The sequence below is a fragment of the Columba livia genome, chromosome 6 (assembly GCF_036013475.1).
Source record: "Columba livia isolate bColLiv1 breed racing homer chromosome 6, bColLiv1.pat.W.v2, whole genome shotgun sequence".
Taxonomy (NCBI): Eukaryota; Metazoa; Chordata; class Aves; order Columbiformes; family Columbidae; genus Columba; species Columba livia.
In genome coordinates this window covers 30,957,923-30,985,640 of record NC_088607.1, presented here as the reverse complement: position 1 = coordinate 30,985,640, position 27,718 = coordinate 30,957,923, and the positions used below count along the sequence as shown (strand labels likewise).

General features: G+C 36.6%; 2 long non-coding RNA genes across 2 annotated transcripts in view; one reads left to right on the top strand and one right to left on the bottom strand.

The window, feature by feature from the left end:
- LOC110363995 (uncharacterized) overlaps positions 1 to 27,718 on the top strand; it is a 368,778-nt gene that overhangs the window by 33,631 nt on the left and 307,429 nt on the right. The window contains exon 2 of the long non-coding RNA XR_010473550.1: positions 6,672 to 6,779. This is a non-coding gene — a long non-coding RNA (uncharacterized LOC110363995). The remainder of the gene's footprint in view (positions 1 to 6,671; positions 6,780 to 27,718) is intronic.
- On the bottom strand, positions 5,581 to 20,086 carry LOC110363998 (uncharacterized). Its single transcript, XR_010473551.1, has 5 exons — positions 19,915 to 20,086; positions 19,316 to 19,459; positions 9,857 to 9,989; positions 9,615 to 9,699; positions 5,581 to 8,728 (listed from the first exon to the last, which is right to left on the bottom strand). It is a non-coding gene; the product is annotated as an uncharacterized LOC110363998 (long non-coding RNA).

The window sequence follows — 27,718 nt, the reverse complement described above, 5'->3', positions numbered from 1 at the left end:
CACAGACAGTGATGGGGCCTCACTGTCTTTCCTTTGCGAGAGCTAACGGGATTGGAGCCTGGGATCAAAAAGCTACAGTAAATCAATAGTCACAAACCTGCACTCATAAATTTCTGTGGAGAAGAACTACATAGGGGCCTCTGTGCAGGGTCTTGTAGACAGGTCATTCATAAAAGATTTTGATGACTTATTGTGGTAGAGATATTATTTATTTTGACAGAATATCAATGCTGTGGTGAGCATCCTTTATCAAGATATTTGTGCTGAGCTTTCTGGAGATCAGGCATGTGCACCTGCCCATCACATTGCCACAACTTCTCCTCCCACCAGCTTCTTATGATGTAGTCTTCATATTAGTTCTCATACAGTAAAACAAAAGGGGGAAAAACCCCCATCTGTCATTACAGTGGAGGGAATTTGTGAAGAAAATGAGAGAATAGTTTATTTTGCATTATCTCCTTGAAGAATTCAGATAGCAATGCATATCTCTCCTCAGTGGATGAAGACCTATGTGTGAATGCCTTTTTATTTTTTCTTCCTCTGGAACTTCATCTTTTATGGTAGAGGGAACAGACTTACATGACAACTCACACATAGATTAGTTTCACTCTTGGAAGTAAGCAAATATCTTGTGCTCAAATATTAGGTGCCTCTTCATATACTCACTTCTCTTGTCTTCTTAAGGGGAAAAGGACTGTACTCATAAAGGGATAGGACAATACCATGCCCTTGATTTGTTATTGAATGTGGAAGTGATTTTAAGTGGGATAAAAGATGCATTATGAAGTGTGAAGCTACAATGCTTAAGCTAGTGTGTTTTAAAACCAGAACGTATTTAGAGCAAGTTGTACTTCATCACATGTTACTGTGATTGTAAGCCCTTGACTTGGGTCCCTTTACAACTCACTTACATGCATGAAACATACAAATTTTTACTTAAGACTGTTTGCCCGGAAGACAAAAAACAATAAGTCACAGCAAATGGAACTTCATTTGGGTTGCTTTGGAAATTTTTGTGTAAGTGTAACCTTTGAGGTTCCAGAAGTTTATCTCTCACTGTGACTTCATCACTGGATCTCTCCAAAGACTTGGGCTGAGATCATCTGGTAACCTCAGGCTGAATAGCTGGTGAGCACTAGGTGACAAAATCCAAAGCATCTAAAACACTCTGGTGCTGTAGTCATTAATAAGATAATGTACATTAATTAAAAAAAAAAAAAGTTATCACAGGTGTTACCTAGGTTCCTGGTAAATAAAGGGTTTCTCTATAAATTGAAATGTAACCTCTGTGTTCTCAGCAGGTTTGCTTTTTGTGTGTGTGTTTTGGTGGTGTTTTTTTTTTTTTTTTTTTTCTCCCCTCTATTGAAAGCATTTTTACAACATTGTAAGCGGATACATTTGTTCCAAATTATCTGAGTCTGACTAGCCTCTCTTGGACAGACTTTCATTACTGCTCCAGATTTGCCATGTGTTTCTAGTATGTGCAACTCAGAGTTGTGTTTCCTTTTCAAATTAAGCACTGTACTCAAATGTTCTATAATACACTAGAAACATCAAATTTCTAGGATTAATTTTTTGATTTTGCTTTTATATTATTTTCTACAAACTCATACGGGGATTGTTCTTATTCCACAGTAAATCAAGTGATCCCCACCTGAACAGGTTCCTCATTATCTTAATGCTGCTTATAGATGGTTTCGTTTTTCAAGTTAGTGTAGCTTCTTCTTGATACTTTTTTAATTTTGTCACTTAAAATCATTGTTTATTACTACAGAAATAACTTTTTCAGCTTAAAATGCTGTTATCTGTTAAATTTGGTTTTTACCTCTTAATTTTTATTTTATTTATTTATTCTTTTTTCCCTCCACATGTACCTTTCAGCACATGAAGTCTGCTTTCAGTGCCTTTAGAGCAGCTGGAGGTTTCCTATGAAATTTCTGATTACTATGCCTAGATTAATCATGAACTCATGGCAACCAACACAACTAACTAAAACAGTAAAGGAGATTTAAGGATGAGAATGAAAGATGCTCAGTACTACAGTGTCTAATGCTGAGCGACTTGACTCCTCAGCTAAACCAACAATCTAGGTGTTGGTATGCAAGTTCCCTGGAGGCGAACTGGAGCATGTCTGTATCCCAGTGCAAAGTTGTGTTTCAGACATGAGGATAAGTTGTGCACTTGTTCTTGGTGGAGCAGGAGTCAACTTGGGCCCCAAAGGTTATGACTGTTTTATTGGAAAAATTCTACTTGAGTGGTGGGGCTCACTAGTATGGCAGTCACAGCAGTCTGGGATGCGGTTTCAAATACCATGTTTGGAGCTGGTCATGAATCTTCATGTGAATTTAACCCTTGTGATCCTCCAAAAATCTGGTTTTGTGCCTACTCATTTCAATATGTATATTTTTCTTTAACTGATCTTTGGTCTTTTACTTGCTTTTCAATATTGGTCAGAAGAGGAAGGAACAATTACAACTTGCTGAAAATCTACTGTAATTTTTTTTTTTAAAGTAAAATTATTAAACTTTAAGTGCTCTTCTAATAATGTTGCTTGTGTTGTTTTTACAAATCAGAAAATTTTAGAAGTCAAGGTAGTAAAATTATAACAAACAGCTATTTCCTGTGGTTGCATTGTTACATCATCGGGACATAGTTTGCAAAGCCAAGCACTGCATGGTTTAGCTTTGCTGACCCTAAAAGGCAGAGCAGGCTGCTCAAAGGGTCTGCTGGATGTAAGCAAATTGGGTGATGATAGGCAGTTTTCAGAAGTGCCATTTATGCCAATTAATTGGCTATAAATAGTTCTTTGTTTCAACAGGTAAGGATGAGTTGAAGTGATTTAGTGCCTTTTTTTTTTTTTGATGGACTCTTCTCTGAAAAAACAGGTGAAATCCATGTTGTTTTAACTGCAGAGCCTAACAGACTTCTATAGCTGTTCTAGTTTCAAATTTTCTTTACTGTTTAACTAAATCTTTTTGTGTGTTTTTACTATGCCACGGCTTATGCTGTGGAGTTTAATTACCTCTGTATTTATCTCCATGCCAGTGTGTCACTGATTTGGAGTCTACATTACCTTGTAGGATTACTGTTTCTGATACCTAACAAGCCCTCTCCATTTACTTTTTCAGATGTCTTATTTATAATAAGTGAATAAAAAAAAAACAGAAAGTGTGAAATAGTTAAAATTGAGCTTCTTCAAGAAGTACAGGGAAGGGAATGAAAAAGCTGCTTGTATTCAAATGCTTGAGGTAGTGCAAGTTTTATGTTGGTATATCTGCATACATACAATATTTGAAATACTGCTCTGTGTTTATCTTGGGTTCTTCTTATAACACGAGGAACACTCTTGTATACCTCTATTTCTGTCTTGACATTTAGGACTAAATTAGGTTTTATTGTGCTTTTTCGGAGAGTTAGCATGACTAACATGTATTTTAAAGGACGAAAGAGCCAAGACATTTCACTAGGCAAACAAATATTATTCATTTTATTAAAGAAAGACTAGTAAATAAGTAAATGAATGTTTCTGAAAGAATTAATTTATTAAAGGACAGCTATGAAATTGATCAGTCTAAGTGCTAGTGACAGCTGTCTTATGCATTCACTCTGGGTTGGCTGGCTCATGTTTGAAAGTGTTGCAGCTTCACTTGGGATAGTATTTTTCAGTCAAGAATATTTTACAGTGAAATAGGCTATTTTTAAGAAAAAAAAAAAAGCTCCCCCAACTTGATTAGTCTGGGAAATAGTTTTTTTTTTTTATGAGTGTCTGGTACTGAGGGTCCCTTTGTACAGCTAAAGGCTGGTCCACTGTTTTGAGTTATCCCGTAGCCATCATAAACGTGTCCAGCTCCTTTCAAACCTTTTCTGCAAACTATTCTTTCTGGATTTTTATCCTTTTCAGTGTTTTTATCTGAACTCCTTCTGGTCCATAGCTATCTTTCTAGTTAGACTTCTAAAAATTAATTCACTAATAAGCATGTAGCTTCATTGATGGAGGCTGAAAATTTAACTGAATTGAGACACAAATTGGGACCTTAACATAAACTCGTGGGTGAAGTTCAGTCTTTATGATGAAGCTGATTGTGCTACATAACTTTCCTTCAACATTAAAGGCAAATTAAATTTTATCTTTAAGGAACAAAATCAGTGTCGAGAAATTTCCAAAGGCTTACTTGGAAATGCCCATCTTTTCCTGTCAGCTGTAGTCAGACAAGAATTCCTGCCTGTATCTGGTTCATATATATATATATGTAGCATGCACATGTATGTGTCTCTATATAGGAATACATACATACATGTACATATACTGTTTTATTACCAAGTTTCAGTTATCCCTACTACTGAAAATGTGTGGGTCAGATATTTGGATTATTTTGTTCCAGATGTCTTAGTATGTGACTTTCCAAATTGCATTTTGCTGGTAATATCTGCTCATGTTTTTAATCTTTCTAAACTGGAGATTTCATTACCATGTTGTTTACTGTCTTCCTGATCATTATTAGAAGTATTAAATGGGACTAACAATGATGCCTCCAAACCTCATACATTTGTAATTTAATATTATCTTTTGTTTGCACTTCTTAAGCCATCTTTTACTCTGTAGGCTAGATCTTATCTCCAGCCTGAGAAGAATTAATTGAGAGTTAATTTATGCAACATAGTTTAAAATCTCTAAAAGTCACATTTTAAATCTGTTCAGGGCCTCCATCTACTTTTTTTTGTTTGTTTGTTTTGGCAATAAAAATAGTAATGCAATCAACTCTGTCTCAAAGAATCTGCCTGTTACAAGCTCACACTATTCTAGAATTTGAGTTTTATGGATTCTGCTACTTCATAGACATTTGTATGTTTGTGGCACACTGCTCGAATTGAAAATGCAAAGCTATGCATCAGTTCTCTACTAACAGAATTCTGATCTCAGAAAAATGTATTAATATGTTCTAAAGCTAAACTATAACTATTAGCTGTGCCAGCACATCAAATGGCATGTTGGCAGATTTCTGGACTTGTCAGGAGAGTTACATGGAGGGAACAGAGGCCTCTGCAAGGAACACATGAATGTGACTGTCTTCCCTTCTGGTGAAACAAGAGAATCCTGGTCTCTTGCGAGTGTTCTTTCCAAAGCAGTAGGTTAATTTCAGCAATAGTTGTGAGTTGTCAAGAACAATGTGAAATGTTCAGAAACAATTGTGAGAAGGTCATAGGGAAAATCTTATTCCTACTTGTGGGGAGTGACACCCTCAGCTTCCAGCTGTGTTTGCCAGAATTATCCTGTGCCACTGGCTCTTACGGGTTTCTGATCTGACTAACAGAAGGCTGGTCTTTATTTTTGACACCTCTTGCCGATGGTCAGAGGGGTTATTCTCTGTTCATGCAGTGGATGGCTTGTGTACTTTGACTCCTTCAGTAGGAAGAATTTCAGAACTGCTGGAGTATGTGAATATACTGATTGGGATTTCAGTTTTTCCTGCCTCCTTGCTTAAGATGTAGCTATCACAGTGTTGCCTCTTTCAGAGAAAAATGACACAAAGCAGCACGATTTTTATTTATTTATTTATTTATTTTTCTGCAGTGGGCAGATTTTTGAATTCTTGATCAAATATAAAAAGGCAGCTCAATTCTGACTGGCTTTACTTTGCACTGAAAAGCATTTGCATTGCTATAAGACCACATTTATCAGGACAAAGATTTCATCAGCAGTATCTATCATAAGTCAGGAAGAAATGTAGCACTGAGTTAGTGGGGATTTTTGTCTCCTTTTCCAAGTCTGGGAGTCTGTGTTGGATGACTCAGAGACCTGGAAGCAGCCAGTCAGGACAAGACAAAATTATTGCTTTCTTTGTTAGGGCCATTCAGTTCCAGTTAGGTACTTCTGAGGCCCGTTCCCCTTCTCACAGTCACAGGCATCCGTTGCTAAACTGGAGGGGGATCTGGATATTTTGTAGTAGTATACACATCTTTCACATTGAATGGCCAGGGAAGTGGTAAGACAATGGTAACTGGTTCACAAGACTGAACAGAACACATAGCACATATCCTCAGGGTTGTAATTAATCTTAAATATTACCTCATTTGCTTTTCACTGCCTGTTTGTTTAGACATTTCATCTTGTACAGAGACTCTAGTTTCTATTATTTTCATTTGTAAATTTGGAGAAGAGGTGAGCATTGTGAATAGCCAGTGTGTTACTTTACTGTAAAATTAAAATTATAGAAGTGCTTTTTTTTCATATCTTTGTAGACTGGTTTTAACTAAAGCTTATTAGTGCTAATAGAAGAGAAAGAAAAATCTGGTTTAATTAAACTAATGATAATAATATGCAGCTAGTTATTGACCTTTTGGAATAGCAGTAATTTCAGAAGATAATAGATTAATTTTTAAAGAGTTTCTCGTACCCTGCCGTACACAATTTTGTTTCAGGCTCTATATCTGCCTGAATTTGTTCTTGCTTTTGTTAACACAATTACAATGCTATACTCAAATAAGGAATTCTCTTTCTCTAGCTGCTATTGTAGCATATTCCTATTCTTAAATTCTTCTGGACAGGAAAGTGAATGACAATGTATGCCTGCATTCTTGTAGAAGCACTGTGCAAGGCTTTCAAAACTTTCCCTTTAATGAAATTACTCACCAGCTAACTTTTTTCAAGTTTCTTTTATGCTTATTTGCAGCTTTTGAAGTATAGATGCTGGTGTTCTCAACAATTCAAATAAAATTGTGGGAAAAAAACAGTGTATGGAAGAGTCAACCAAAGACTGACTGACTTCAGCTCAAACAAGGTACTACTTTGTGACTTACATGAGTTAAAACCATAGGATAATTCCATTTTAGATATGCTACTGGATTTTGTGTGTTTGAAAACAGTTCATATATATTTCTGATATTTTTTTTTATTTCACTGTTCCAAGTGAAATTTGATGAGATTTCTGTTTATTTTTACATATGTGTTGCAAATATGTCTGCCTTAAAGGTAAGCATTCTACTAATGAAAACAAAACTGCCGATTGCAAATAATTCTGAAATGCACAGATTCAAAGTCTTCCTACAGACCTCAACATTCTGCCATGTGTAGGATAACAGATAAAATATCATTTTGTCATGATTCAATAGTCACATAAAAAGGCCTCGATTACCATAATCCAAAGGAATTTGACTCAGAGTGTCTTTCTCAGAGAGTGTTGTATCAATGTTACATTTAGTTAATTTGACTTTATACTTTGAAACTTTTCCTGTAAATGCTAATATGACCAGGATAATTAGTTATACTGTGTGTTTTTTGAATCCAACTTTATTTTGTTAAATTGAAGGGTACCAGTAGGAGAAAAAGCACTACAGAGGTGATGCCATAAAACATGATGCTGAGGGCTTGGTAAAAACACAAGATAGTCTTTGAAATGTGTTGTTTTCACAGATCCCCTCTTTCTGCCTTTGTCTGTTTTCATCATCAGAGCTTGAGCTAGCTCCGTAGATTTTAAGCATGGGAATACATCTTTTGGTTTCGCACTCTGAATACTCTTACTGTCTTAATTCAGCCTTCCTAATCTTTAAAATTAACTTATTCCTCAATAATTCCAAGCCCTTAAATGGTTAATTAAATAGGTCTGCACCTTTTGACAGGTTTGTTTTGTGTGTGGGGGATTGTAGTTTTGGTTTGGTTTGGGTTTTTTTTATTAACCTGTTTTTAGACAGTACTGACTTGGAGTGGATGTTAGTCTCTGTAGACCTAGAGATTATGGATCTGCATGAAGACATGGGAAAACCTGCAATTCAATATGAGTGGATATTGAGTCAGGCTTAATTTCATTCTCTCTGTGTTCAGAATAAGTACAATGCCAGCATTTAGTTGAAAAAGAAAAGAGAAAAATCATGGTTGATATTCCCTTTACAGAATTTTCCAAAGTTCTGATGCAAATCTGTAGACATGGTCTAGAGAAGCAATCAGTGGATATATTCCTTTATTTCATTATTCATTTGTTTCAGAAGCATTTTTTTTCAATGCTAAAACCCACTGAGTCTTCACTACAAAATATGTTAAGATGAGCTGTGTGTCTTGGTTATTTTGGCCTTTCTTAACAGGTAAATGAAAAATAGCCTTTAAAAACCTTGTTATGCCCCTATTTAATAAATAAATAAATAATCCTTATTTACTTTGTCTTGATATATGCTTCTTATAGGTATAATATATGTGTATATATTTTAGCAAGTCTTGATGTGGTCCCTATGATAATTACCCAAGTAAATGGAAAAGTAAATGGAAAAGTAACTCATAGGAAACATGAAAAAAAAACCAACATGTAAATAGCTGCTGAAAATGTTTGCAAATGCTAAGAAGGATAGAGCAATAACACTACAAAATATATCTATGGCTATATCACAGTATCACAGTATGTTTGGGATTGGAAGGGACCTCAAAAGATCATTTAGTCCAATCCCCCTGCTGGAGCAGGAACACCTAGGTGTCCAGGCGGGTTTTGAATGTCTCCAGAGAAGGAGACTCCACAACCCCCCTGGGCAGCCTGTTCCAGTGTCTGTCACCCTCACTGAGAAGAAGTAGATCACCTCATCAAGATATTTGAGCATAAGAATGTATAGAGTAAAACCAGAGATCCAGCTAGCTTAATAGCCTTTTTCTCAAAGAGAAACCGGTACCACCAGTATCAAATGGGTGCAAGAACAAAGCAAATCTATAATAGTGGTTTCCAAGGATGGTCACTCAAACTCCAACCACCTGAAAAACAGTGATTTGGGATTTCAGTTTCTCAGTGGATTTTTCTTCCATGAATTTCTACCTGGTTGCCTAAAATATGTAATTTAAAATTAAGAAAGGCTTGTGAGATTTGTGTTAGAGTATATGCACGCTTGAAAGAGAAAGGAGCAATTCACTGCAGTATATATCTATTTACCATGTTTTTTCCAAACTTCTTTTTATGAATAGTTAATCCTTGCATTTATACTTTAGGAATGGTCAATGAGCAGGTAATGATGAATGAAATTATTTCTTTCTCCAGGTCAGAATTATGTTCTAGTTTTCCTAGACTTGTTGTTTTCCTCATATCTTATGCCTGTTTTCAGATCATGATGGTCATGCATGGATTTTATTTTGTGTATAGACCATGTACTGTGGTGTTAATTGAAATGAACACATACAGCAAGAAGTTTAATTTAGCTTGTATGTATAGTTTGAAAGCAGATTTTTAAGCAAATGACTGCACTTTTTGGCATGGAAAGCATAGGAACATATGGTCATGTGACTGAATGTAAAAGAGCTAATTTATTCTGTAACTTTTCTGACCTTGTCTTATAATTAATGTGAGAAATAGGTCATAGATTTGTATATATTAAGGCCACAAATTACTACTATGATTATCTAGTCTGACATCTCATGTTACTGTGAGCTATTGAACTCCCCTGTGTACTGGCTTTAAATCTAACACTTTTGTTTGACTTAGACTAGGTATTGTGGTTAAAACTTCCCAATCATGATTTTAAAGTGTGCAGTGTTGGAGAATCCCAGGTAATCTTACGAATGCCTCTTACTATAACAAAAGTATCATTTATCTGAATATGTCTCGCTTCAGGTTCAGTTATTTTAGCCTTGTTGTGTCTTTACTTACCACATTGAAGAGCTTTCTCTGCCGTCAAATTCTGTTCTTCCTGCAGGTCTCTATACACCCTGATGAAATTGTGCCTTAGATACATCTGTAGAATAAAAATTCTTTATTCAAAATCCTAAGTAATTATTTTAATTCCTCTCTAAATATTTTCATTTTTCCACATTCTTATTAAAAACTGGGCATCAAATTTGTATGTGACATTCCAGAAATCTTTCTTGTAGACAAGTACAAAAGTGAAATACCTCTTTACATCTTAATATTTCTCTGCTGTGAGTAGCTCTTTCATGCTGTCACAGTGAGTCTGCATTCAATCGTCTGTTTTCTGTCTGATACATGCAAATGGGTATGAAAATTCCTCTCTTGGTTGCAGCTTCCCTGATAAAGAAAGACAGGCACAATTCATTGCCTTTATCAGAAACTTCAAGACATTGGATACCTGTACCAACATCTGAAAAGTTTTAGGATTTACTGTATCTACGTTTTTGGTCTCAGGTCTACAACAGTATTATGAAAGATATAACCTTGTCAGACTGTTTTGAAAGAAGGTAAGAAGTGAACTAAAGTAAAGGGAAGGAGAGGTGAAAAAAGATTGGTAGCAGGGATGTGAGTTTCATACAATCATTAAAGTTTGGCAAAATGTGATGGAAATCATAACATCTTCTCTCTATGTCTCTATTTGTTTACATCTTCTAAGGATTAGTGAAAGTTTGATATCCTGGTGGACTGAGACAGCACTAGATGGTACATTATGGGCTCTGATGGTAAATTTTACTTCTTTCAGTCCTATTCTTCTCATCTTTAGTGTCAGATTAAGAATTGCAAAGCAAGGATAAGACACGAAAAAACCCACTTTCTCCATATTTTGTTCACACGTTGAGCTTCATCTGTGCCTGACTGGTGTTTCTATATTGACTTGTATCCCTCTCCTCTGTCATATGCTGTTCAGAGTCTGATAGGCTGGAGTCCTTGACCGACATCAGCTGTTAAGGGGCAAGGCTAGCTCCAACTCTGTCTTAGGGTTTGCTGACTTTAAATAACATGCTGAATAACAGACAACAGCAGTCTTTCAGCATGTTATGTCATGTGGAATAGGGCTCTACATCGGCAGGCCTGTGTGGTTGCTCTGAGAGTTATTTTTCTGACTCTCATCTTGAGTGTAAAAGCTGCCCTTTCACAGCAGTTTTCTACTCAGTCTGTCCCATAGTGTTTTGTTTAACTATGTTTCACCATTGTCTGAAGTCTGTATTGTCCTGCTCTGATTCCTCTCTCTGTGATGTTTCATCATTTACCCCTCCATGTTTTTGTCACCTATTGTCTTCATGGTAACAAGTTTATGGATGGCATTTTCTTAAGCTATTGATAAAATAACAGGTGATTGTAAAGTAATCTTTGGCATCTGCACTTGAAGCTCAGCCTCTTGACAATTATAATTCAACAGTTAAAATGCTACTTTTAGACTGGGTTCTGGCTATATGCAGCTACTCTTGCAATCTAGAGAAAAGCTTATATTGGATACAGCAGAAGGAAAGTAGGCTTATGACAAGGGCTTCTGAAAACCCTCCATCATAAAGGAAAAGTGGCTAGAACTGTTGTTTCATTTGAATGGAGAACACAAGAAACTGTAATAAATAGAGATTGCCCAAATAAATCATAGTCAGGATGTTTTTGTTGAAGAGCAAATCTGTTTTCATAAACAATTCCTACAAAATTTTCTAATTTCCATAAACATCTTTTCTGTTGGTTAATGATTTATTCATCTAATGTTTCTACAGAGATCTTTGCTAGCTGTAAGAGTAGACCTCTTGATTAAAAAGAAATCCTTGTTAGTTTTAGTTTCTGCAAAACAGGTTAGTATTCTCCAAAGTTATGAGAATATATGTTTTTTATTGTACTTTTGTTTTGGAAAAAAAAAAAAAAAAAGAAATGTTGGAGGCATTGAACTCAGTTTGTTCAGCTATGTGGTCTACAGGTCATTTGCTGTTGTATATTTATTTATGTAATTGTTTAATCTCTCCAGGCTGTGAGAAAAGGACTTTATAGATGTTTTGTAAAACATTCAGTTATAACTGTATTCCTGTAAAACCATCAGACTGAATAGGAACTGGTCTTTTCTTTCAGTCTACTGTTTTCTCCTGTAAAGAAGAATATGATGCAAAATAAGGAGCAGGTAGTTGTTTGGGTTTGCTACTTGAAACTGTGAGTTTAATTCTGCAAGTTCACGTCATTCTTACTGAGTGAGAGAGGGAAGCACAGAAAGGTATGTTGAAATGAACTTGCTGAAAGTGCAACTAATAGCTGTGTTTAGGAAAAAAGTGTGATTGTAGGCTTGAGCTGTCTCTGCTATTGCCTGCAACAAAAACAAAGGACAGGGTTTTTTTTAATTTGTTTTGCATTCGATGGTTTTGCCTCTCTATTATTCTTTTGGCGTTGACAGTGTATATTGTAATCTTTTTAGTAGACTTCTGACTAAATGTAAAAGCTTTTACAATCTGTAAGTGGAGTCACGAATGAGTTAAGATATTCCACCTCTCAGCGAAGCAGTAGGTATTCTTCAAATCAGTTATGAGGAATATTGGTGACATGTTAAGTTTTCATGCTTTTGAAAAGAGAGAAGGAAACTTGAAGATTCTGATGAAAGCACTAGGTGTCATCCTGACATTTTATTCAACAAGTTGCAAACAACATGTTAAATGCAGAGGTTAGCTGGGATGTTATTCAGTTCTGTTTGCAGGCAGAGTATCACTCCAGTATTTTCAGCTGCCTGAAAAAAAAGCAGAAGCATATCCATACGTCTACTTCTTCAGGATGAGATAATGCACTTTCTTGTTCTTAAAGCCACAAGTTTTTTTCAGAGGACTGTTCTGGAAAGTGGCACACAGTTACAACAGGTGGTAGGACTGAATAACTGTTTTTGCCATTAAAGCACCAGCAACAGGTGGAGTATGATACGAGTATATGTGGTCTCTGAATTGTGCAGTGCAACCTACATCAGCTGAGGTAACCAAGACAGTGAATGGTATAACTACTTAAGAAAAAATTCAAAGCTGCTGCAGATAATGTTATGACCATGCTATGAATATGGCAGAACATCAATAGTAATTGCTGCAACAAGGCTTCAAATAAGATGAGCTTGAGGCTTTATGTACACATTGTAATGGTCACCTCAAGTTTGGCATCTCAAAAAGTTATTGCAAATATTTTCCTAAGTAAGCCCATTGGCTAAGTGGTATCAGGCAGTGCAACACTCCTACAACACAATCCAGCTCAACTATGACAAGAATGCTTCAGACTGCTGTGTCTTAACTCAAATTAATGACCAAACTCTTTTTTGGAATGTTCTGTCCAGAAAATGTTACTTGATGAAACTTTGTTTCCACAGAATGTTTGGATATCTTGCCAAAGTAGCGGTCTTGCTACTGTAAGCAGTGAAACCCCAAGTGACTAATAGAGTCAGCTTTTTGTTCTAGGAAATGGCAGAGAAGCCATCTGAAAACCTGTGCCAGGCATTCAAGGACCTGCTTGTGAAAACCAGCTTCTCCCTCTGAAATCTCTGCATAGTGAGAAACATTTGTAAACTCTGTACTGATAGGGATAATTCTTTTTCCTTTTTTGTGCGTTTTTAGGTGTTGCAGCTTCAAAACTTTTGTTACAGATTTTTAGATGCTTTTGAAAGCCAAGTGTGGAATGTTTCATGTAATTGCTTATTGTTTCAAAGGCAATATCCAGGTCTATGTGGAAAGGTTAATTGACTGCCTACATTCTAGTTATGCAATGGCAGTGGGTCTAAATGATGCACATGCAATTGCTTGAGCATTGACAACTACTAAAAAACATAGCAGAATTATTTTCTTCTTACTGTAAGTTTCAGAGGCACCTGGATCTTAACGACAGGAAGACATTGAGATGGATAGCTTGCTGCTAAGGAACATTAGACTGTTAGGTCATAAATATATTCTTTTTTCAAATTATTTCTTAAAAAAAAAAGGTGTTGTATAAATCGTTTAAAAGAAAAGAAATGGAGCATGATTAGGCTTCATGGTTGGAATGCTATGAAAAAAAAGCCCAAGTGATATTTGTAGAGTTATACTAAACTTAGAATATGATTTGTGTGTGTATGTATATTTGGTGCTCAATGGATACAGTAGGAAGCTTCCGACATTATATAGATTTAAACAGGGAGACAATAGTGGAGTGAAGGTACCAGTTGTTTCGCCCTCCATATTTTCTTATTAATTGAATAAGGGCATTGTTATGAGGCATTGTATAAAATGGGAAATATCATTTAAATGGTGTGCTTTCTATTGTGAAAATAAAAACATTAATGCTATATACATGACTGACCCTAATAAAACTTGAACCAATTCCATCTCTAAAATTTAATTTCTTAGTATCTTTTATGTTTTCACTAAAAAAGAGCTTGTACAAAAAAATCTTTGTTTCATCTGTAGGATTTTCTGGGGTTTTGTGTTTCTTAGAACATGTAGACTCAAAGTCATTGTATCTGGCTCAGCAATACAATTTCTCTTTTACCATCTACATCACCTTCATGGCGTGTTAGTGCATTAGCTAACTGGCAGTTTAGTGATTTTTACTGTGCTCAAATGGAGGCAAATGCTTTTTGTGTTCATTTGCAGCCAGTGCCAACTCTGAGTTGTGTGCTAAAGAAATTTGATGAGCCAAAAGTTGTGTACCAGGAGTGACTGCTGCAAGGTGAATTCCAGCTCACGGTGCAGGCCATGATTCTGATTTCTAGGAATGAGCTTGAAACAGATGCAAGTATTGGGGACATTCAAAAACTGTTTTAACATGTTTGTGTGACCCCAAAATGAATCAGTTTTCTGTGGATGGACAGTATTCTGATTGGCTGAAGTCACCATTCTGTTCCAAAAGCTTCAGTTTCTTCCCATGAAAAGTAATAATGACCCAAATTTGCCATGAAATTTGGGTACAGTGAGAAAGGCCTGATTTACTCAGTAGATTTTAGACACAGTTTTTAGAACAGAACTTATGCCATACATCTGATTGTGTGTGTGCAGTACACAGCTGAAGGGCCTCTATTGATTTAGCAGCATTATGGAAAAAAAAAAAAAAAAACCAAAAATCAATCTTCCAGTAATAGCAATACATTTTATCAAATCATACAAAATGGAAACAGATCTAAGGTGGTCATGTATAAAATGTAACTTTGCCCTAACTAGTTTTGTAAGTCAGTTTTATTATTAATGTTCTCTATTATTGAAAAGGGTGAATATTAGCTAAGCCTGTTGCATAAATATCTTCACAATAAGCACCCTTTCTGTTAATTTTAAATTGTCTTTGTATTGGTCTGTGTCTCTGGTGAATTAGCCTGTGGGGAAAAAGGAAATATTCTGTTCTCCAGCTGGTGTGTGCATAGCTGGGTCAAAGCAGGTAGCTGGAGATGGCATGCATGGGGATGGCAGCAAGAGTTGACTGAGCAGTCGCACTCTGGGCATGTGGCAGAAGGGCTGCCGGACACACTGGCCTGTGCTACAGCTCCTCAGAGGGCAAAGATTGGGTCCCTTGGGCACAGATGGGCACCTTTGCCATGCCAGAGTCACCACTGCCCTGTGGAAACGTGTGCAGGGAGCCTTTTTGCTGTACGGTGTAAAGAGCACTGATACAGTAGAAAGAGGCTAAATACTCCTGTCCAGTTGCTGAACAGGACAGTAAGCAATGCAATTTCAGCTGTTCTGAAACAAAAATGTCATTTTTTATTCAACTATATGTCAGTATTCTTTTCACTGTGCTACTAGTTTTGAGAAGGAAAGACACTGGAATGGGCGCTGATTTCTAACAGGCTGAAATACCAGAAAGGGGTTGGATTAGTTGTGTTAAGTTGGTGCCAGAAGAGGTTTGGTTCTAGTTCTTGCTTTTTTTTTTCTTCAAAAATGTATAAGGCTATCTGCCTAGCTTGTCTTTTTTTTAAAAAAAAAGTCATTAAACTGTAGACATAACAGCATTTAGTGAAATTATCCTCTGTAGAGCTAGATATCCTAGATATAATGAAATATAAATCTATTATCTTTACACCAAGTAGGATAATCACATACAGAACTAGTCTCCTGTGTGCAGTACTAAATAAAATGAACAGTGTATATTGGTTGCTGGAAGAAAAAGCACAGGAAAAGAAAGTTTGAGATACTGATTTTAATCCTGTGATATACTTTGTTTTTATCAAAAAGCATTTACCGTCTCCATCTCTGGATATATCATATCTTAAAGATAGGTGCCATCCACCTAATAAGTTTTAACTAGTCACTACCAAATTTTAGGCCCTGCTTTTCACCAGTTTTTTTAAAACCCCTTACATTGTTTTCAGAAAATATGTAGAACATTGTTTAATTGACTGCAGTGTTTAAAGAGTTCACAGCTTCTCCTAAATTGATTTTACTCTTTTAATTTAACCTGCTTCTGAAATCTACTCTATTAGTACAGTTCACACAGAAATGAGAACCTCTGAATAATGCTTCTTTCATACCTCTTGTTCTGGTAAATAAAGGCTCAGACTAAGGTGTGACTATGGATGACTCAGAGCCAGGTTATGTGACAATGAACACTGCTCTCTACTTTGCTTCACTTGTCCTGCAGGTCAGTGGTGAACAGATCCACAACAATCTCTCTGCTGGCTTGAGAACTGGTGTATTCCCATTACCATAGTCATACATGAGCTGCCATAATGCACAGATTCCTTGGTGAATCTCTGTTTTCTGTCAAATTGTTCCCAGAAGTGCCAAATTGTAACAGTGATGGGGCAATCTAAGAGAAATATTATGGTTTTGATGATAAATTCTTATCTTTTTTTTTTTTTTTTTGGCGTGCCTTTTAAAACTGTAGGGTAAACAGTATGGAAACTGCTATTTTGGAGGACATATTGAGTGTGTAGTCTGTTGGCTTAGCAAGCAAGAGATGATCTGGTACAAGATACCTCTGAGAGAGATGCACTAGGCAATGATGAAAGAATCCAGCCCAAGAGAAAATGTTCTTCAGAGTCCTGTGGTTCAAATAAGTAACACCAAACACTTGCGCAAACCTTGCTGTATTCTAACTGTCCACAAAAGTTTGCAGTAATGAGTTGGTTAACTGTGAATGGTATGTGAACATTACAGAAAGCAAAAACAGTAGGAGGAGAGGTGTTTGCTCCTGCTTCACTGAAAGTACTGATGAGGACAGTGGCAATGTTAGTAACGGTGCAGCATTGGTCAGAAGGAGAAAAAGAGATATCTGTTACAACCTGTTTGGAACTGATGAGATAACAGGTAGGAAAATGCATTATTAAATACCATTTTCAGTAAACACCTTTTGGGGCTAGTTTTACTGCTGCAAAGTTGGCTTTTATTTTGTAAACATGCCTTCCCTATAACCTAGAATTAATCATCTGTTCCTTGGAGCTATTGCACTAAGTACAAAAATTACTACACATCACCAGATAAAGAAATGTTGGCATTCACAACTAATGTGTTGTGCAGTTCTTAAGCAGCACCAGTGGCAAAATTCCAGCAACAAAAGCTTTGGTGCCTCTGAGCTTCCTGTTGTCTCTGAGGGAAAAATAATTGTGGTTATTTAGTGTAGGAGACATATTTAAAGACTGCAATAGCCATGAGGGTTGTGTGAAGCATGTGGGAGTAGGAAGTATGTGTCTACTAAGCCTATAGGCTGTTACTCATGGCATGCACACAAGATGATCTTTAGACTATCAGGCTCACATTTTCTATTAAATGTTTTGATTGCTCATTGGGTGTGTGTGAGTAGAAATGTGATTTGTGTCCTCTAATTCATACATCCTATCAGAAGTGCAGATTGATGGTGCCCTACAGGAGCCTGTGTCTTTATCTCCCTGCAGAAATACCATCACACTCCAATTGTCCTTTAAATCCTCAAGTCTGTGCTATTTAGAGTTGCGGGTGTCTCTGCCTGCTGTTCCAGTGCTAGAATGGTGCCTTAGTTGTCTGTTGCCTTTTAGCGCTATGCAGAAATGCACCACGTGTGTAGTAGTGATAGAGGACTCTAATTCGAGAAAGACCTGAAGGACACATTCTTCTTTAACTGGCTTAGCTATCAGAAATGGTTACGTGGTTAGTAAAAGAAGACATGAGTTCCAGAACACTCATCTTCTACAGCAGCCACTGCAGGAAACCAATGTTACTGTTCAGTACACAGACACCTACACTGAGCCAGGACACCGTCCTTGTCTGCAAAACAATGTTGAACTCATGGGTTTCAAAGCATTCAGGGGACATGCCAGTTGGACCCCAGTGCTGACAGCTTTTTTCAACCCTTATGTACTACCCACACAGCTGAGAAGGAGTCAGGGAGTCTGGAGAGGCAGTCTAATCTCCTCTGTGTGTGTATGCAGAACAAACTACTGAAAGACGATGAGTCCTAGTACTGCTGAGAGAACTCGCAAAGTGAAAAAGACTGCTTTTCTCTTTTATTTTTAGAATCAGTTTGAGTCTGGTAGCAGTAAGACAAGCTTGCTTAATAGACTTCTATGCTTGTCTGTGGTGAAAGGGCAATTAATTTAGTGCAGACCATATCTGGTGGGACTGTCACTTGGACAGCCGAATTTGGCATTTGTAATGGGATCTCTTCCTATGTCACAGAAGCTCCTTAAGTGGAAGGGCTTTTCCTGCTACTGTTGATCTGGGGTAAGTCTGAACTCAGGTGGCAGGTCTAAGAGGCTCCTCTGGGAATCTGTAGTTCCTTATCCGGTTATCTTTTTCATCTGAGAATGGATGGAAATGTCAAAAGAGAGGAAAAATAGTGGCAGTACAGTGAACTGAATTGTTGGCACAGATTGGAGCACAGAAGAAATAGTAAACAACTTGTTAAACATGGAGATAGAGATCAAAACAAATTAGTCAGGCATCTTTCTAGGATGGGATGTTAAATAGATTATAGATACAGCATTATTAGTTAGTATCAAATTGGCTTTAGCTCTTTGTGCCATACAGATCACGGTACTTTTTCCCTTTGTCTCTTCTAATCAGTATCTCTCAATTTCCCTTTCCCTTCCTAATGTTTACAAATGATAGTGCTCCTCTGAAAAGATTAAAAATGGCTTAATCATATTGAAGGAAAATAGTATGAATCCTCTTCACTTTAATAGCAGTAAAATCTAAATATAGGAAATTGCTTTAATTGGCAAGTAAACATTTTTTCGGTCAAATAATCTTTATCTGATGGAGGAAAGATCAGTAAAGTGGTCCTAATGAGATCTATGGATGCTCCATTTAATCAGATCAGCAAAGTAGTGCTTTATTTGTATCTTAATTAGCATTTTATGTTCTACAGAAACATGCAGAAATGTGTTTTAATACATATATTTTTTTTTTAAAAAAAACAATCTCCCACAAAAAATACAGAAGCGTAGTGGAGGAGTTCAGAGTAAAGCAATCTGAGTTTGTTAAAGCAATAAAACTTGTGTTTTGGCTTTGGAAAAACTTGCTTAATTCGTCTGTGTCCCCATTTTTCAAACCGCACAACTGTTTAATTGTACAGTGTGGTAGCAATTGAGCTCAATGCTAGAAATATTTATGTATAAATAGATTCTGTCTATTTAAAAACAAAATCAGAAAACCCCAAACAAAATTTCTTTTATAGATTAAAGGAGCAAATTTTGAACAAATTACTAAAACTTTGATTTTGAAGAATATGCACAGAAAGAGGCATCCTTTACTCACCAGTATGAATTTTCCGTCTGATTGGAAATTGACAGCATCCTTTGTATTTTACTGTTTGACAGATAATCCTCTTACAGCTGCTCTTCCATGGAAAGCTAGACATCAAGCTTCCATCTTTACCCATTCCACCAGCATTTTTACCCTCTATAACAGACATGAGATTTTCAAGAGTTAAGAAAGATATTTGGAACCATATAGAATGAAACACAGTCAAATTACCAGAGTTGGTAGACATGCAGCTGTTGCTTGTTGCAAAATGTTTTTTTCATTTTTATAAAACAAATATGTACATTTAATTCTGGAGGACAGACAAGAAGACGATTAACAGAACAACATGTGCACTTATAGGATACTTATATATGTAAACAGATGTGCAAGGTCTCATTATATTAAAATATTACAGACACTGAAATCTACACCACTAATAACTTTTGTCTGTTTCTGTGCATAGTCTGTGCACTCATAATGAAAATTAGCAGACTAGGATTTGATTTTCATTAACAATTTCCTCAGTAAGCAGAAGACCAGAAGTGATGTGGAGAAAAGTACATGCTGAAATACAAAAAATTATCCTCTTTATTCTAAGTGAAAAGCCATACCTTCCCAAATCTTGCAATGCTCAGGGAAGCAGCAGCTTCTGTGAGGTGAGATGATGTCAGGTATGTACCAAGGCAGTTAAATAATCGAAAGGATAAGGAATATTTTTGAAGGAGAGTTCTACATGGAAATAGAGAACCAAGTGCTAAAGTCGTGTTTGGCACTACTGTGCAGAACAGATTGAGTTTTGGAATGATACCAGAGGGTCTTCCCAAACTGCTACACAACTAACTTCTATTAACCATGTGACAGAGAAGCATGCTGCAGATATGGGAAACCAGAGAAAGTTAAGACCATAGAAGACATTATGCTTCTGTTTACCTTACACTATGGTTTGCATTCCACTGTGGCATTTGAGGCTTGGGATTTAGAAGCTGTAGTGCCCAGGACTATTTTATCTTAGTAAGTTTTCTATATGAATATGGTATATATTTTTTAATTGAGATCAATAGGTTGCTGATGGCAAGTGCAGGTTGAAGTGCTCAGGTGGGTTTTTAAAATTTGTCATATAGGTTAAATACAAATATATATCTATAAAACAACATTCAAATAGGGGTTGCAAAGAACTTATAAACCACTTTATCTTGTGATATTTTTCAACATGGTTTAGATCTATCTATGTGTGTAAATTATTATTTTACTTCACACTGAAGCAGTATCTTTTTGCATTAATTTAACAGGCTCTAAAACTGGATTTTTGAACATAAGTAGACCAGCACATCAATAGCATCAGAAGTACTTATTGATCTGGAAAGATCCTCATCAGTCTAGAGGCTGATCATTTTTTTATGCTTCAAGAATCTTTTTCTGCCTGTTATTTCATTCACTGGAGCTTTGGAACATTATCAGCATGAATAAATGTCCAAATTCCTGTTCTACCTTTGAAATTTTTTTTATTTCTCTCATCCCACCAATTTTGAGAGAAGATGGTAAAATGACATGAAGGTTTCTCACACTTTTTCTTGTTTAGCTTAAGCAAAAGCCTTTGGCCACTGCTAAATAGGAATCATGTTCTGGTAGTTGGTTGCTCCTTCACATCAGATCTTGATGATATGAAAGCCTGCATTATTCTTCACACTTCTATGGTTTGCCCTAAAAATACACAGACGATAAATATTACATAATGCTTGTCTTCTTTCAAGCAAAGCAAATGCTAATTAAAAGCAGGAAAGTACACCTTACATTAGTCGAAAATATAAGCTTTTAAGATTTCTTTTTGCTGGTTTAATTTTAAAAACCAGAAAGGAAACATGGGAATTGCATGTCCAATGTAAATGTAAGGAAAATAATTATATTACATATTTGTTTCTACTTCAGTACACTTCAGTCCATCAGAAATGCTTTTAGTATAAGTGAATGTACATAATTACTGCTCTGCTGTTCTGATTACTCGTTATACCACAGACTGTTATGAGAAGAGGAGATCATTTGGCTGTCAAGATTTAGTCATAGTCGTTAGTACATCACCTTTATCTTCATACAGAATGAGATGTTTTACTGCAATCTGCTAGTGGTACATTACATGCACCACTGCATTTTCTAAACAGGGAATCAGTTATAACTGCCGTTATCTTGTCCCTTACCTGGTGTAAGTGGACACTAATTTTACTTCACTGAGTGATATATTTTTATTATTCATCCTTTGTCACATCTAGATATGCACAAGCACAACATAATGGGAAGGTCACAAGTACTATGTCAGAGTAAGAATTGAGACAAGGGGTAAAGCACAGGTGTTCACTTCTGATTCACTTTGGTAACATAATTTCATAGCGACTGCACAGTGTTAGAACTACATTGCAAAGAATTCAGACTGTGTATAAACTATATAGAAAGGTAGACTTCTCCCCCCCCTGACCCCCCAAATATGTACGTGTTTTTGGTTCTTATCAGGTGTTTTGTTTATGCTTTAAGTTGTTCTTGAGTGTAAAGGTGCCAAAGGTTTACATGAGCAACATTGTTCACAATTCCATGATTTCTTTTGGATGGAAGTAACTGTAATGCACTTGAGTGCTCTTTCAGAATTCACTGATACCAGCTATGCTCAAACAACCTCGATCTGTAAATTCATAATAGATTTTGGTTGGTATAAACTAACAGAGCTCTAGTGGTTCAAAATGTTGATTTGAGTCTGAGTTATTCAAATTAAACAGCTATATTTTTCCACATTAGGAAATGTAATTCTCCAGTACCCTTATTAATTTAACAGGAGTAAAGTCCATTGTGTTAAATTTAGGTCAACACTGTGAATAGAGCGTGTGTGTTCTCTCTCATTCCTGACTTGGGGGAACTAGAATTATTACGTCAGGAACACGTTCCTTCCTCCTCATATGTGTTCATATCTTCCTTTTTCTGTTGACGTTAGTACTGAAAGTGCCAGCAATAGTGCTTTATTTAGTCTGGGCTTTTTTAGGATAGCCTGCCAATAAAGACAGTTCTACATGAAAGAGCTGTCTTAATGGGAAAGAGTTCTAGTCTAAGAGAAGGGATATGTGATCATACTGGACTGTGCTTATGAAAAACAGGATAGAAAAATGTGAATACATTTGGAAATTGTCATCTAGTGCTGTGCTACACTGAACTAAAAGCTGTTGTTAAATCTGTCTCTCCAGAATATGCTGTTCAGTTTATCCAGTGAGGTGGCCTCTCAGGACTGCTCAACAAACTGCAGTGCCTTACATTTGGGCTGGTTTTGAGTTGTAATGCTGGAATGAAGAGAAGAATGGGATTAGCTAATGGTATTTGCCACAAATAAACATATGGGAAATCCAGCACTTATTACTGAGGCTGCTATGGTGAACAAGGAACTGTCTGGGCAGGAGATGTGCAGGAGAGCAAGTTGCTGCACTGCTGGGTACCTGTGTGGGTTAGTGATGGAACTGAAAAGGTGATGGGAGGGCAGGGAGCATTGTTTTCCTGTGTTCTGGGCTTTGGAGTGATGCAGGTCCTTGTTATATCAGCATCTATGGGTCTTCATGCAATTTCAGAGGTATTTTAAGTCTTCCATGCGGTGCACTTTCTGCTCAATATGAGTTTGGCCAAGATGTCTGTTTTCCTTCAAGACTCCTCATAGTTTCATCTAAGGTAGAGTTGAGGCTTTTCTTTAATTTTTTTTGGTGTCAGGAATGAGCTGGGACAAGGCAATATACACAACATATAGAACTGGGTGACCTCTTCAATAAAATATTTTCAGGATTTCATTGGCATAATACCAGTGAATTCAATTCGGCTTTGGTGTGGTTGCTTTGTTGTGGGTTTTTTTTTTTTTTGTTGTGTTTGTGGGGCTTTTTTGTGTGTGTTTTTTTTGTGTGTGTGTGTGTCCAATCAGTATCTAGGAACAGAAATACATCATTTCCAAGTATGGGAGAATGTTCACAGAAACTGAAAGTCTTCAAAAACTGCGGGAATAGTTGTTTGTGAGAGTGTCTGGGGAAGGAATGAAATGGCTGCAGTGTGTCATTGGTACTGTCTTTTTCTTTAGAGAACTACAGCTAGCCAGTTAAGAAGCAGAAGCAATAAGGCAGCTCAGGTTATCAGTCTGAAAAATGGGTTACAAATAGCATGAATAGCAGTTGTCTGACATATTAGTTGCAGTGGATTGCTTCTGCAAATTTTTATGTCTGCATTGAGTGTCAGTGGAATAACTCTGGGTATCAAATTTGTTAATAACATGGTTTGCACAACATTAATTTGTGAGCAGAAAAATGACATTAACATTAGTTATGTAAATGGTGAATATTTCTGACAGAGACACTTTGTCAAACTGCTTTACCATTTCTCAGGTGTTAGTCAAAGTGGTATATGATCAGAGTATGTGTGCAGCTCCTTATGGCAGTAAGAGAACTGATGCCTTCTTGTTCTGTAGGTGGGATGAAAAGATGCTTAAGTCCACTTAAGGATTCAGCATCCTCAGTCACATCTAACATTTTTGTGGTGGCCTTGTTAAACTTTATCATGATCTTCCAAGATTATGTTCAGTTTTATCTTGAAATAATATTCATTTTAGATTGAAGTTAAAGAGGGGTTGGTTAGTACTTAACATCTGTACTAAATTTGTTTCTTATCAGTCATACTAGAACTACTACAGGAAGCCACAGCACACCTGCTGCAGGAAGAGAGAGCATCCTTTATTGCTAAAACCAGAACAGCTGTCTGTCTTGTTTATTTAAATGTGGCCAGGTAAAACAAGGGTAGTATGGTTCCTAGAAACATCACCCTAACAAAAGCTCCAAGGAGCCGTCCTCTTTTGCTTGTGTGCTCTACCTTCGTTTATGTGCTCTGCATTACCCTTGCTGCTGCTGCTGTGGTTAACACTGTGGCATATGCAGTTCCTATTTACCACACAAACTCTACAGTACTTTTGTTGTTTCCTACCCTCACATGTGATTGGTAAGAGCAGACTGGAGAGCCTAGTGGGGAGAGTGACACGACTGATCAAGCTTGTAGCATAATACCTTCTTGAACCTGATTCACAGACTGCCAGGTGCAAATCTCCAGGGAAAATAGAACAGGATTTTTAAAAATTTCAATCTGTACATGCTGAACTCTTAGTGGTGTGTTTTTCTTGTCTTCAAAGCAAGAGACTCTTTAATCAGAGCAATAGTAACACCTTTGCACAAGTGAAAGTTAGGACTCCTCAAACAAAATAGCAGTATTCTACAAAAATGCCCTGGTGCTGGGCAAAAATGCAGATGTTATTTGCACAGTAACTGTTGAGCACTAGGAGTGTGCATAGTTTTCTGTAATCTTTTCCTTTCCATTTTTCTACTACTTCTAAAGCTGCCAGTGCACAACTGAACACTTCTTTTTAGCTGTTCACGTTGGATAAGAGGACAAATCTTATTATGCACGCTTAACTTGTTGTGGTTTGTGATTAAGCCAGAAAGCACTGTTTTTTCTCTCTAAAACATTCACTATCAAATGAGATTTAAAATGCAATGCATGTAAAGCAATTCGCATAGCCTAGATGATTATCCTGGGAAATTTCATCTGATGCTGGAACCCTTTAGGCTTCGTAACAGCAACAGTACTAGCATCTTAAAAGGCTATTTGCAACTTTTAGTAACAGCATACCTACATTAAGCAAAACAGAAACAGTGGTCTAAACAGAAAAAAACACTATATCCAAGTGGCTGTGCTATAAAGTGTTATTAATCCAGGAATGTTTCATACCTCCTGTGGCAAAAATGACATTACTGATATATTCTGTGGAATGTTTTCTCAAAGCGATGTTTAAGGCAAGTAACAATTGCAAACAGATCCAGTTGGTAGCATAATTTGATTGTTTATTAATTATAGTTGCCATTTCTGCTTAAATCTTCTGCTTCTGTGCTCCAAAACACTAATGCTAATGGTTTAAAAATAGATTTTGGACTGGAATAAAGGTACTATTAGGAAAAAGGGTTTATTTTGCTTTCTGAATTCTATAAGAGAGATCAGTGGTGTTCTGTGATGAGCTCTACAGATAGTGAATCTTTCAGAACAATGTGCCTTGATTTTGTGTTGTGTGATACTACCTGCACACTCTGATACACAGTCAAAAATAACTGCCCTATTGTAAGTGCATCCTCTGAGTTCTCATTTTTAAAAAATCAGATTTGAAGTGGAATAAACAAGGTTGCACTTCCTCAGCAGTCTAAATTTACGAGTCCATTGAAATGTAATCCAGCATGAGGAAAGAAGCTCTGAGAGTTAAAAGGTGTGCCACACTGAACTGTGACTTCTTTTTCAACTTGCTTACGGAATAACAGTCACGAAAAAAAAATAGTATTCTCAAGAAAGATATAAAGTGTTTTAGTAAGTTCTTACCCTTTATGGCAGAGCTGTAAAATATGAATTGCTCTGGATCCAACAGGATACAATACAGGAGAGCATCCTATAACATATATAAAAGGCAGTACAATGTCTGCTCAGATAATAGAAGGCATTGACTGTGTCAGCAAATGAGCACAGAGACATTTCAAAAACAGTAGGTGAAACAAGGAAGTGTAACTAAGCCTTCCACTATAAATAGTCTAAATTCAGAGGAGAGAATTTGGAAAGAAAGATCAAAATCAGTTTTGACAAGCAAAAAGAGACTTCATAATTATAAAAAAAAAAAAAAAAAGAAAATGAAGGGATTTTGTAGGTCTGTTATATAACAGAAGAGAGGGATAAATTATGGTCTCAGAACAGCATTCAGAAGAACTGTACTGCTAACAGATTTTGGTGCTTCTTGTTTTAAAGGAGAGTGGCAATGTAACCTGGTCGGCACAGTCTTAGACACCAAGACTTGATAGGATCAAACCCGTTGCTTTCCTCCCATAGGCACATCAGCTGAGGCTTCATCTTCAACACACTCATTCTCAGCCCTGACATAGTAGTAGCTCTGTCAGTGCAGGAGCACTAATCTGTCTGACAGCTCTCATGCAGGACAGTTGGCACATCTGAATTTTGCATCAGTATGACCTGGAATGAAATACCAAAAATGGGCAAATGTCTGATGCAAATAAATTAATTGAGACTGACTTTGCAATCTGTTTTCCTTGGGAAAGAGTTTTTATGACTGCAAATATTAATAGTCAAATATGATTAAAAAAAAAATATATGTAACTAATGAACTTGCGTATGATATCCCTGTAAAACTTTGCCGTTACAGAGCTCATTATTAATACCAAAGCAGATCACACAGTTCCTATCAGACTCATAACAATTGAAGAGATGCTTTCTTAGTGTCTCCATGAAATTTCAAAAGCAGGTTTACCACTTTCATTTTAAATAAAGTTCTCAACAACTCACAATAAGATTTGCAGTCAACACTTTGTAAATATGAGCATGATATAAAGTGAAAAATTAACAAAATGTCAGAGAAATTGTGCAGAAGAGGCTCTCCAGCTTCTTTCTGTCCCAGTCATATCTCCACACTTCTATTTTAAACCCAAAGCAATATCTTTTCCATCTTTCATGCTGTTATTTTTCCTGTTTAAAGATACTGTTTACTGAAAATAAATAAAAGGATAAAGAATAAGGATTGAGTGTTTATTAAAAAAAGAAGAGATAGTGAAACATTATCCCAAAGAGGAGGGTATTTTAGGAGACCGATGTGACTGCACCAGATGCTTTTCAGATAAAATGTCTACATGGTCAGATGCTCTTGATATGTCAGTTTTCTGCTCATGCTCTGAACTAAGAAAGAGTAAGTCAGCTCCCACTAGGAAACCATGCTATTCTGCTATCTGGTGTGAAATATGAGTGTCAGACTAACACTAGTGCTGGTTTGTGTTCAGTCTGCCAAGGATGCAGGGGGCAGAACGAGACCCAGCAGCCAGCTCATGCATGGGGCTGTGGAGATGAGTCTTAAACACAAAAGTTGAACTGGAGGCATGGAACAGTGAAAACAAGAATGCATAACTAAGAGTGCTCAGGAGTCATAAAAGCTGGTGGGGAGAAAGTAAGAAAGGCAAGACTAAAGAAAATTTCTAAAAAAAAAAACAACCAACCAAAAACAACCCCAAAGAGATTCTATCGACATACTTAAAGAAAGAAGGAAAACAGAGGTAAATGCAAATCCAGGTAAGCACTATAAAAGAACGAGTGACAAGAAGACTGACTGAGTCAATACTATTTTCATGCAAGTCCTCACAACGTATATTGGTGTTATAATTAGTGAAAATGGGGTTAATGAGGAGATAGAAGTGTGCAGGTCAATATATGAAATATTAAAGAATGGTAAAGTTTAAGTCAGCAGAGACAGGACCAAGAAACTCACCCTAAAGCACTTGAGAATGGGCCAATCTCTACTGAACTCCCAAAGGAAACATGGTATCT